Source organism: Heptranchias perlo, unplaced genomic scaffold (genome assembly GCF_035084215.1).
Source record: "Heptranchias perlo isolate sHepPer1 unplaced genomic scaffold, sHepPer1.hap1 HAP1_SCAFFOLD_54, whole genome shotgun sequence".
NCBI classification, from domain to species: domain Eukaryota; kingdom Metazoa; phylum Chordata; class Chondrichthyes; order Hexanchiformes; family Hexanchidae; genus Heptranchias; species Heptranchias perlo.
Window position 1 is genome coordinate 1726869 of NW_027139559.1, and position 13013 is coordinate 1739881.

At 44.3% G+C, this 13013-nt stretch overlaps 2 non-coding genes across 2 annotated transcripts; both read right to left on the bottom strand.

Annotated features, from left to right (window-relative positions):
- Nucleotides 1-8256: 8256 nt before the first annotated feature.
- On the bottom strand, nucleotides 8257-8329 carry trnat-ugu (transfer RNA threonine (anticodon UGU)). The gene has a single exon. It is a non-coding gene; the product is annotated as a tRNA-Thr (tRNA).
- Nucleotides 8330-11949: 3620 nt separating this feature from the next.
- On the bottom strand, nucleotides 11950-12038 carry trnar-ucg (transfer RNA arginine (anticodon UCG)). Its single transcript is given in 2 exon segments — nucleotides 11950-11985; nucleotides 12002-12038. It is a non-coding gene; the product is annotated as a tRNA-Arg (tRNA).
- Between the last annotated feature and the right edge of the window lie 975 nt (nucleotides 12039-13013).

Here is a 13013-nt window from a genome sequence, read left to right on the forward strand (position 1 = left end):
GTTTCCTGTGGTATTAAAATAGCTCACGCCTTGGACAATAGCAACATTAGGAACAGGAGTAGGCCATTCAACCCGTCGGGCCTGTTGTAACATTCAGTTCGATCATGGCTGATCTGCGCCTTAAATCCATTTTCCCACCTTTGCTCCCTATCCCTTGATACCCTAAACTAACAGAAATCTATCTATCTCAGTGTTGATAACTGCAATTGACCCCCAGTCTCCAAAGCTTTTGGGAGAAAGAGTTCCAAATTTTCACTGACCTTCGTGCAAAAAAATGCTTCCTGATTTCGCTCCTGAATGGCCTCGAATTAATTTTAAGTTTATGTCCCCTTGTTCTTGATTTCCCCACCAAAGGAAATAATTTCTCCGCATCTACCCGATTGAATCGTTTTTCATTTTAAACACCTCGATCAGACCATCACTCGATCTCCTATACTCAAGTGATTACAAGCTATATTTATGCAAAAAGCTCTCAAAACTAACCGTCTCAGCCCCGGTATCATTCTGGTGAATCTGCACTGCACCCGTTCCAAGGCCAAAATATCCTTTCTGAGGCGTTGTGCTGAACACAGTCCGCTGAATGGGCTGTGAACAAGGCTCTATATAATTGAACCATCACTGCATCACATTTGTATTCCAGCCCCCTTGAGATAAAGGCCAACATATCACAAGACTTTTTAATTGCTTTCTGTACCTGCCTTTCAATGATTTATGTGCTTGGACTCCCAAATCTCTGTGCTCCTCTACAATCCCTAGCTTCTAACCATTCAGAAAATTCGCCGATTTATGTGTCCAAAGTTGATGACCTCACACTTGCCCACTTTGAACTCTATTTACCATAGTTTTGTCCATTCTCTTAATCTGTCCATGCGCCTTTGCAACTTCCTGCTCTCTATTTCACTTACTGTCCGTCCTCACTTCGTCACATCTGCAAACTTGGATATCCAACCCTGTATTCCTTCATCGCAGTCATTATAAATATGGTGGAGAGTTGAAGCCCCAGAACAGAACTCTGGGGAACATCACTGTCACATCCCGCCAATCAGAATACCTAAACTTTATCCCCACTCTCTGCCTCCGACATCCCGACAACCCAAGTCAAATGGCTCGCTCCAATTCCGTGCCCTCTCATTTTGGCAAAAATAATTCTTTCCCATTTTTAAAATTTCCCGCGAGTTGAATATTAACAACCTCGCAAAAAAAATCCTTGCAGGAATTAAACACACATCACAGGGTATGTGTTGAGTGCACAGCAAGAAACCCGCGATTTTTAACAGTGAGAATACACATATTAACACTGAGCGCCAAATCTGAATCGAACCCATTACCCCGAGGTTCCGGGACCCCCACCACACTCACACACTCTCACACATACACTGCGTTCATATTTAATACCAAATGAAAATCAGAAAATAGTAATCACGCCCAGTGGAATTAGAGAATGTTCGTATTGGACAGAACAGGAAGAGACCATTCGGCCCGTCGGGGCCCGCAGTAAATTATGTTCGCTCTCTCTGCTCTGTGTTGCTCTCAGTATAGATTTTCAGTTCACCAATTTGTCTTTTCCTCTCTCTCTATTTTACGGACTGAGTGTGGAAGAGGTTCGGTTTGGCGGCTAATCATTTCGATCAATTATTTGAACATAGTTTATTTTGATTGTAAATTTCTCGGAGACCGAGCGGGAGTTCAGCTGTCAGTTTTCTGAAAGATTTATTTCGATTTCGGAAGCCGAAGGGCCAACTTGTTAAAAGAAGAGATAATCAATTAAATGACCAACATCCACAAAGTGAAAGCAAGAGACAGAAAGAAGTAAAGGCTTTAATGAACACGGTTCCGGGTTTTAGATCATTTGGTGATCGTGGTCTAATAAAAAAGGCATCTGATTTCGCTCTTAATCGTGATGTCATCACAAGATTGCAGGTTCCAGTCCTGCTCTGGTCGGTTTTCACACTGGTTGATAAAGTGTTCTACATCGGCCTGAACTGTTTTACACCCGACCATTTCTAACATTCCCAGAAGAGACTTGACGTAAATACACACATTCCTTGTCTTCCTGACTGTGCGATTTCAACATTGTCGATCTGGGTGCACGGGCAGGACATGTTGTACCGGTCACTTAATTCCCACTGTTTGGATTCAGAAAGAAGGAAATAAAACGGCTTTTGGAAGCTACCGGTGCGTCTAGGTGGCCGAAATCCTGAGGCGATGCAGATCGACTGCGCTCTGACCTATGATATAACTCGTTCCACGGACATTCCCAACAATTAATTCTCCTTCTGGATTAATTCGAATATGATGATGATGAAGATTATTATCGTTATTTTCATTATTATCGTTACTGTTTATCATTTCCCCATTTCCTTGCACAATGTGTTCAATTTGTGAGGATCTATTTTGCATGGTTATTTGCCAAATCTGCATTTCTGCCTGTCACTTTGTCTGCACGTGCTTTATTCTCAACAGCACATTCCAAATCCAAAGGGGCTTAGAATGTCGAATGAAAACTCTTTCTCTAACATTGGGGAGTTGCTGTTTAGTGTTGGAGCTGAGCGCAGCAATTGTAAGGATCTGCTGCCCCTCAATTTCTCTGCCCGTCCAGTAAACCGGGTACATAGAGGAGGCGGTTTGCAGATCGAGAGCAGCTTTTGTCACGAGCACTGCTTTTCCGTGAAATCTAGAACTCTCTCCACGAAAAGGCTGTGGTGACTCCATGAAATGAAAATATCAGTACTGAGATCGAGAGTTTTTTGTTGGTTCAGGTTATCAGAGGGTGTGGAGAAAAGACGGGTAAATGGAGCTGAGGTACAGATCAGCGAGGAACTAGTTGAATGATGGGACAGGCTCTAACAGATGAATCGCTTCCATTTGTTCCTACGTACAGATCAGCCAAGATCAAACTGAACGGCTGAAGGGACTCGAGGGGCTGAATGGCCTCCTCCTGTGCTGCACCGACAATGATACTGTGATATCCCCGCCGCTCTCTACTCCTGCACTTGGAGTGTTTGACAGGACAATTTAGAGGCAGCTTTGTTCTGTAACTAACCCGTGCTGTACCAGCCCTCTGACTGTTTCATGGGGCAGTGTAGAGGGAGATTTACTCTGTAATCTAACTCGTACTGTACCTGCCCTGTGAGTGTTTGATGGGACAGTTTAAAGGGAGATTTACTCTGTTATCTAACTCGTGCGGTACTTGCCCTGTGAGTGTTTGATGGGACAGTTTGGAGGCAGCTTTACTTTGTATTTAACCCGTACTCTACATGCCCTGTGAATGTTTCATGGGGCAGTGTAGAGGGAGAAATACTCTGTAATCTAACTCGTGCTGTACCTGCCCTGTGAGTGTTTGATGGGACAATATAGAGGCAGATTTACTCCGTACTTAACTCGTGCTGTACCGACAATGGATGTGTTTGACGGGACATTGTTGAGGGAGCTTTACTCCCCATCCAACCCCAGCTTCCCAGTTCTCACCATATCCATCAAACCCAACTAAGTCCTTCTCTCCATGCCTCTCAAACCCACCAATCAAGTTTCTAACAATATCCCTGAACCCCCATCTCTCAGTCTGATGTCGTCGCTCTGTAGCTCTTTTTGGATGTTTGGCTGATAAAAACGTGCCGTGTAAAACCACATGGAAAATCTATGGGAAGTACAAATCTACCGAACGGCTTGCCCGGTCGGTTCAGCACTCAGCAAAATTAACCTTGCTGCTTTTAGCTCTGTGACACAATGGATAACGCAGTGATACGTCATTGTGAGTAAATGAAGCGGTTTTAAAGGTTGTGGGTTCGAATCCCACTGGCGTTGTATTTTAGATAACGGATACATAGTAATGATACTGAAGGGTGGGACCTTGCAATAAAATCCCAAGCTGTTCACTGATGTCCTTCATGGACGGTAAACAGCCACCCCGACAATTCCTGTTTTGAGAACATAAGAAATAGGAGCAGGCGTCGGTCAGACGGCCCCTCGAGCCTGCTCCGTCATTCAATCAGATAATGGCTGGTCTTCTACCCCAACTCCACTTTCCCGCCCGATCCCCATATCCCTTGATTCTCCTAGAGTCCGAAAATCTTTCTATCTCAGCCTTGAATATATTCAATGAATCAGCATCCACAGCCCTCTGGGGTAAAGAATTCCAAATTTCACAACCCTCTGCGTGAACAAATTCCTCCTCATCACAGTCTTGAATGACCGACCACTTGTCCTGCGATTATGCCCCTGGTTGTATTCTATCTAACTAGGGGAAACAATCTCTCAGCACCTAACTTGTCAAGCCCCCTCATAATAAGAACATAAGAACATAAGAAATTGGAGCAGGAGTAGGCCAATCGGCCCCTCGAGCCTGCTCCGCCATTCAATAAGATCATGGCTGATCTGATCCCAACCACAAATCTAAAGAACACAAGAAGTCGGAGCAGGACCCGGCCACATAGCCCCTGGGCCCTCTCCGCCACCCACAGGGCATTGACCGATCCGAACTCAGCTTTATGTCCAATTTCCTGCCCGCTCCCCATAACCCCTAATTCCCTTTACTTCTAGGAAACTGTCTATTTCTGTTTTAAATTTATCTAATGATGTAGCTTCCACAGCTTCCTGGGGCAGCAAATTCCACAGACCTACCACCCTCTGAGTGAAGAAGTTTCTCCTCATCTCAGTTTTGAAAGAGCAGCCCCTTATTCTAAGATTATGCCCCCTAGTTCTAGTTTCACCCATCTTTGGGAACATCCTTACTGCATCCACCCGATCAAGACCCTTCACAATCTTATATGTTTCAATAAGATCGCCTCTCATTCTTCTGAACTCCAATGAGTAGAGTCCCAATCTACTCAACCTCTCCTCATATGTCCGCCCCCTCATCCCCGGGATTAACCGAGTGAACCTTCTTTGTACTGCCTCGAGAGCAAGTATGTCTTTTCTTAATCCTTTATGTTTTAATGTGATCACCTCTCATTTTTCTAAACTTCAGAGAGTATAGGCCCATTCTACTCAACCTCTCTTTATAGGACAACCCTCTCATCCCAGGAATTAATCCAGTCAACCTTCATTGCACTGTCTCCAAGGCAAGTATATCCTTCCTTAGATAAGGAGACCAAAACTGTTCGCAGTACTGCAGGCGAGGTCTCACCAAAGCCCTCACAACTGCAATAAGACTTCCTTACTCTTGTACTCCAACCCACTTTCAATAAAGGCCAACATGCCATTTGCTTTCCTAATTGATTGCTGTACCCACGTAATAATACTTTTGACCGAGGTCACCCTAGTCTCTCTGAAGACCAACGTTTAATAGATTTTCACCATTGAAACAATATTCTGTTCTTCTATTCTGACTTCCAAAGTGAATAACTTCACATTTCACCACATTATACTCTATCTGCCACATTCTTGCCCACTCAGTAAATCTTTCTATATCCCTTTGCAGATTATTTGTTTCCTCCTCACAACTTTGCATCGTCAGCAAACTTGGATATAGTACACTCGGTCCCTTCATCTAATTCATTAATATAGATTGTAAATAACTTAGGCCCAAGCACCGATCCTTGCGGCAGCCCACTAATTGCAGACTGCCAACCTGAAAATGAACCGTTATCCCTGCTCTTTGCTTTCTCTCCGTTAACCAATCTTCTATCCATGCTAATATATTACCCCCAAACCAATGCACCCTTACCTTATGTAACAACCTTTTATGTGGGAACTTATCGAATGCCTTTTGAAAATCCATGTAAACTGCATCCACTGGTTCCCCTTTATCTACCCTGCTGGTTACATCCTCAAAAAACTCGAATAAATTTGTCAAACAAGGGGCGCCAGTCCCATTCGACTTTCTTGATACTTAATTCCCTCTGATCTGGATTGGCGAATCGCTCTCAAGGAGGAGGCTGATCGCCAGCTCAGGGGATTCATGGAGAAGAAATTAAAACATGGCCAGATCAAAGTGAATCTGCTGTGCTCCCATTCCAATCTCTGCACTCAGACCCCATTCAGTCTCACTGCCCGTCTGGACATTATAATCTCGAGGAAGTAAAGATCACCTCGCCGTATAGAAACACCTCTTGATGAAACTATTTGAACGGGATCCAGTGTCCGCGGAAACCTCGCTTACACACTGAAATCCCCAGGATAATGTGACACTTCAGCCAGTTTCATTGTTTGAACACAGAGACGGATGGAGTGCGGGCGGGGTCGCAACATGTGAGGAAACCACGTTCGATACAGACAGAGGGGGAGAGAAACGGGATAAATTAGAAAATGATAAGTCGGTGTAATTAAACTGAGTTATAAGTCCCGAGAAGTATCGGCGGAAGGGAAGAGTGATGGAACGAGGAAAAGCAATATAAAGAGTGCAGAAAAGATTTACTAGGATGCTACCGGGACTTGATGGTTTGACTTACAGGGAGAGGTTAGACAGACTGGGACTTTATTCCCTGGAGAGTAGGAGGTTAAGGGGTGATCTTATAGAAGTCTATAAAATAATGAGGGGCATAGATAAGGTCGATAGTCAAAATCTTTTCCCAAAGGTAGGGGAGTCTATAACGAGGGGGCACAGATTTAAGGTGAGAGGGGAGAGATACAAAAGGATCCAGAGGGGCAATTTTTTCACTCAAAGGGTGGTGAGTGTCTGGAACGAGCTGCCAGAGGCAGTAGTAGAGGCGGGTACAATTTTGTCTTTTAAAAAGCATTTGGACAGTTACATGGGGAAGATGGGTATCGAGGGATATGGGCCAAGTGCAGGCAATTGGGACTAGCTTAGTGGTATAAACTGGGCGACATGGACATGTTGGGCCGAAGGGCCTGTTTCCATGTTGTAACTTCTATGATTCTATGATTCTATAACTAAAGGGTCCAATTCTAATAGGGGTGCTGGAACAGAGAGATCTGCGGGTCTATGTACACAAATCATTGAAGATGGTAGGGCAGGTTGAGAAAGCGGTTAAGAAAGCATACGGGAACCTGGGCTTTATAAATAGATGCAGAGAGTTCAAAAGCAGGGAGGTTATGTTGAACCTTTATAAAGCAGCGGTTGAGCCACAACTAGAGTATTGTTTCTAGTTCTGGGCACCGCACATTCGGAAGGATGTGAAGGCCTTCGAGAGGGTGCAGAAGAGATTTCCTGGAATGATTCCAGGGATGAGGGACTTCAGTTCCTTGCATAGACTGGAGAAGCTGGGGTTGTTCTGCAAAGAGCCAGAAGTTTGAGAGGAGATTTGATCGAGGTATTCAACATCATGAAGGGTATGGACAGAGTAGATAGAGAGAAACTGTTCCAATTGGCGGAGGGGTCAAGTACCAGAGGACATAGATTTAAGGTCATGTGCAAAAGAACCAAAGGCGACATGAGAAAAAAGTTTTTGACACAGCGATGGTTGTGATCTGGAATGCAGTGCCTGAGGGGGTGGTGGAGGCAGATTCACTCGTGGCTTTCAAAAGCGAATTGGATCAGTACTTGAATGGAAAATAATGCAGAGCTTCGAGTACAGAGCGGGGAAATGGGATCAGCTGGATTGCACTTGCAGAGAGCCGGCACGGAGTCGACGGGCCGAATGGCCTCCTTCTGCGGTTAATTCACTCCCTGCAGTTTGAAACACTCCGTTTTTCTTATATTGAGAAGAATCTTGTTACTCTAACTGAAAAAAACAATTTGTAATTTCACTTCCTGTCCTGTCTCGAGAATGAGGGGATGAAACTTTTGAAATTGTCGAATGTTTTCCTATTGAAGTGAAGTGAACCGTGTAAATCCGGTTAAACCGGCGGGTCGGAATCCCCTTAGATTTAGAATCCAGCTCTTCAACCTCGTCGCTAAAACAGCTCTGGTTTAAGAATTAAAGTCGTTGACCAGAAGCGGTCCCGCGGTGTTGGTCTGTGTTTAATCTCCTCCATGAATGATTAGCTCTACCCTAGAATCAGTTTGTCCAACGTCCTCACAGAAAGATTCGTTCCCTCCTCTCTAATTGATTGGGGAAAATACAGAACATCAGCGAACAGCTGAATTTTTATTCCGCAATTGATTGATATTATTTAATGGAAATATAAAGGAGCAGGGGGCACTTTAACCTCACGGAGATGATTCGATGCAATTTGAAACCCGTGGATGGGAATCTGTGGAACTAATTTAACTCGGCAGTCAACACAGAGAGGCTGGGAAGCAAAACTCAGGGCTTCTGGAGGCTGCCAATGAGGAGGAGGAAACATTGCTCTCACTGCTCTCTGAAGCACAACGGGTGGAAAAATGGGAGCAAAGAAACAAACAACATGAACTAAAGGCACCGTTGGGATTTGAACCCAGGATCCCCTGTTTACAAGACAAGTGTTTTAACCACTGAGCCACGGCGCCCACATTGGTGCCAACCTTTCCCAACGTTATGGTATTGATACCATTGCCAAGCGACTTTGTTGAGCCTTCCCCTTCAGTGCGTCTGCGTAATAACCTCGATCTTTTGTTCAACGGTCTCAGCCCGAGAAACCATGGATATCAGTCATGACCTTCTCTTCCTTGTCCCCTGTCAGTACATCTTATATCTAGCCCTATTCATCCTGTTTTATTCCCACACTCTCTCCACACTATCTGGTCTTACCCAATTGCATTTATGATCTCTTCCAACGAAATGTTGGTGAGCACTGTGTGTGATACACCCGGCCCTGACCTCCTCCTGTGGGTGACCTCCGACAACGACTGCACAATAGTTTAACGTGTGTTTGTTTTACATTATGAAATGTGTATTAGCGCTAGTCTACCCGGTGTACCTATTCTCACACAAACGGCAATTTTGCTTCAGATCATTTCAATTTTAGAAAGTCTTACTTGATAAGACAAGTTGGACATTCAAAATTTGGTGAAGAGATGCTGATATTGTTTACTTGAAATAATTAGTGTACAACTCGATGATGCTGTACATCGGAATAGAAAGCGAGATTGAATGAACAGGAACCGTCTGAAAGGATGGCTGATCGGCTGTGGGTGGCAGCGAAATTTTACATGGCTGCATGGTCAATTGCCAGCGTTTCGTTGAACTTCGGGTCTTATTTTCACTTTGAGGTTTTCACTGATTGATAAATGAGAAGTCCGGAGATCGAATCCCAGTTAAGTCCCACGACGCTTCCATTTTAAGTGAAAAATCACCAATTGGCGTCTCAGATTTTTTCACAGCTGCAGACGGCAGGAACGTCTTTTTCCAAGAAAGATGGCAGTGATGGATAAAAGGAAGGAAGATGGGAGGGAGCAGAAATAAACTCGACTGAAAAGGAACAAAAGACTGAGCCTGAGAGTGAGATGGCAGGAGAGAAGCTGAGAGGCTGAAGTCTGTGACTTTTCTCAGTCACTTTTTGCTGCCTCATAATTTATTTACCTTCATTGTCCAATCGTAATTGGCTGCGGCACGATTAATGGTGTAAATACAGCGAATTGGCGATCGCCGTTGACGGCAACAATGGGCTGAGCGACGAAAATAACTTTTATCGTTTAATCGAGCCTTTCGGAGGAGCGGCGGAAATGTTCCAGAAATTATTGGGCAAATCACAAATTCCCGTATCTCACTTTCTGCAACATTTACCTATCGATAATGGCGCACGCTGTGAATTCATCATTGTGGCTCGAGGTCCCAGCAATTGCAGGATTAGAATGATAACGAAATAATTCTGGTCCGACAAAAGTTATACCTTGTTCCGCCCCGGGTGCCAACAGCCTTCTCTGTCCCTGCTCCGTCCACTTATCCCAGTTATCCACACAGAAAATGAGACCGGTCCAGTATTAAAACAAACTGGTGAAAGCGAAAATCTGTCTCTTTAACGCGGCGAGAACAAGCGTCGAACAAGGAACCAATGCAAATGGCGGCAGAGCACAGGCCTGGAGATCTCAGTGAATCAGCCGCCGGTGACATTAACCTCCCGATCAGGTCAATAAACAGCAGACAGTTGATTCTATCTCTCTGCCTGGTTCTGAATCCAGATATAAATAATGGTCCCTGGGGCAATTGGTGAAAGCAGAGGGAAACCGATCAGGGAGAAAACAGTGTCGGCGACCGAGACCAGACCGGGATCCCGAGCCACACGGGCTGGATCCAATCACTGAGCAGCTCATCACTTCAACCACCTTCGCTCTTCACCCTCGGATCAGTTTCACCAAAACCGCTTTCTGTTTCTGGGTCAAATTCAATCTGATCGAGCGGATCAAAAATAAAAATCGAACTCATATTTCTCCAGTAGCGCAGTCGGCAAGATCTGGTTCCAGATCATATTCCTGATTCTTGGAACACTAATCCCTGACTCACCAGCACGGGATGCAAAGACAATTCTGATTGAAAAGCAAAAAATGAGGGTTTTCAATAAAGTCCCGTGGACGAGATTTACTGCAGCGCTCACTGAAACCTCTGTGGGGAAACACCATGGGATTTCAAGGATTCCTCAAAATATCAAGGAACCGGATTGTGCTCCCAATATTTCTCAGTGACTTGGATGAAGGAATAGAGAGTTTTATATCCAAGTTTGCAGATGACCGTAAGATCGGAGGCACAGTTACCTGTGTGGATTGGATCAGAAAGTTACAAAGGGACAGAGACAGATTAAATGACTCGTAAAACTGTGTTAAATGGAGTTCAATGTGGGGAAGTGTGAGCTAATTCACTTTGGATCCAATCAATCGGAAAATGTTCTAAATGTCGAGAGATTAGGAACAGTGGAGGAGCAAAGGGATTTGTGTGTCCATGTACACAAATCACTAAAAACTACTGGACAATTAAAAAGGTCATCAAAAAGGTCAAAGGGATGTTGACCTTTATTTTAAGGGGACTGGAATACAAAGAGGAGGAAGTTGTGCTTCAGTACATCAGTAGAACTGCGTTCAGTTCTGGGCACCGCCCCTCAGGAAGGATATATCGGCCTTGGAGGGGGTGCAGCGCAGATTACCAGAATCATACCTGGTCTTAAAGGTTTAAATTATGAAGACCGGTTGCATTAACTCGGATTCTGTTGCCTTCAGTTTGAATGGTTGATCTGATTGAGGTATTTAAAATGATAAAACGATTCGGAAGAGTAGATACAGAGAAGCTATTTCCTCTGGTGGTGGGGGTGGGGTGGGGCGGGGCATAAAATTAGAGCTCGGATTTTCACTGGTGAAATCAGGAAGCACCTTTTTCCGTTGCACATACAGACAATAATGCAGTTTCTGACCTCAGACATTCTGCAAGGTCTCACTTGATAACGCAAGTCGTACATTGAAAACGATTTCGGTAAAGAAGGCCTGATAGCGTCGGCTTGAAATAGATAGTGTACAACATGGACTTGGATGGACGGGGCAGAATTTCAAAGTTTGCAGAGGACAGAGACAGAGAAAAGATAAATATCTACAGACTTGGTACAAATCTAATAACTGGGCTGATTTAAGATTGTTGAAAAGTTTTGAAATTAGATTTCTTCTTGATGGATAAAGTTAACCCTTTATGTTCCACCTTCCATATCATTTGCTGTTCCCGCTAATCTTTCATTCGCTGCAAACCACAGAGGCAGCAAGGAAGGAAAGAACAATCTATCTCCGATCCTTCCTCTCTACTCGAACTTTATCCCATGAGATGAGGTGAAAAATTCCAATTATAAACAATCCAGGGACACAGACTTAAAACACCGGTGTCGGATTGATAATAATAACATTCAAGCCCATTTTGATTGTTCAAAACTTACGTTGGGCCGCCTCAAAAGTCCAATACAATAACGACGCGGATGGGATTCGGACCCATCCGTACAGAAACAATGGATTAGCCGACCATTTCTGAATCCAAACAGTAGAAATAAAGTCACTTTTACAGTATTTCCTGCCCCTGCACCCAGATCGACAATGTTGAAAATGTCGGGTCCACTTCTGTCAGCAAAGGAATTTACGTATTTCCGTTCCATTCTTTCAGTTGCTGTCAGAAACGGTCGGGCGTTAAACAGTTGCGGCGCACGTTGGAACAAATGCAAAAACGACCGCGGCAGGACTCGAACCTGCAATCTTCTGATATCATCGTGATTAATACCGAAGTCAGACGCCTTATCCATTAGGCCACGCGGACGCTGCTCTAATGTTTCTGCAAAAGATGTTAAACCAGGGACTATGGTGGTTAAGACTCTGCTTGTATCTTTCTCTCACTTTCATTTTGGTGATGTTGTTCATTCATTGTTTTCTTTCTTGTCGCAAGTTGGCTTTGCTGTTTCTGACTAATCAGGAAACTGACAACCGAAATCCGCTGGGTCTCCGAGAAACCTACAATTGAACCCAGTTCACAGCAGTGAAAACACTGTGTCATAACTGGACCACCTGTCCAAATTACCGCCCAATGATTCCTGCGTGCGCTGGTCGGCAGGATTCCGATATGGGACCCGGCAATGTTCAAATCTTTGATCAAAGTGTTCAGCCTCCAAAGCGAATCTCTTTCGCACTCAGCCTGAAAAATAGAGAGAGGGGAAATAAAATAAATGACAAATCGGTAAACTAAAAATGTACACGGAGAACAACTCCGAGCGGAGAATGTGAACAGAATTTACTATCCAAGCCCGACGGGCCGAGTGGCCTCATCCTGTCCAGTAAAATACGAACAATCCCCAATTCTGCTGGGAGTGATCATTATTTTCTGATTTTCTTTTTTTTTGGTATATATAAACGCGGACGGTGTCCCGCACCACGGGGTTAACGGGTCAGATCCAGACCTGGCGCTCAGTGTTAATGTTAATATTGAGCACGGGATTCTATCCGTGTAACAATCAAATCGCGGGTTTCTTGCTATATATTCGTCACATCCCCTTGCTGTGTGTTTAATCAGGGCAGGGAATGTTTTGCTGGTTTAATGATCTTCATTTTGCAGGAAATTAGTAAACTCGTCTCAATACATGAGATTTCCAGTTTCTATTTCGCTAAATGGAGTTGAGGTGCAGATCAGCGATGAGCTGCTGTGACTCCGCCGCGCCGGTTTAACCGGAATTTGACGTTTCAGTGAAGTGAAGTGAACCGTCTCAATCCGGTTTATTTCTTTATTTGTAACATTGTTCAT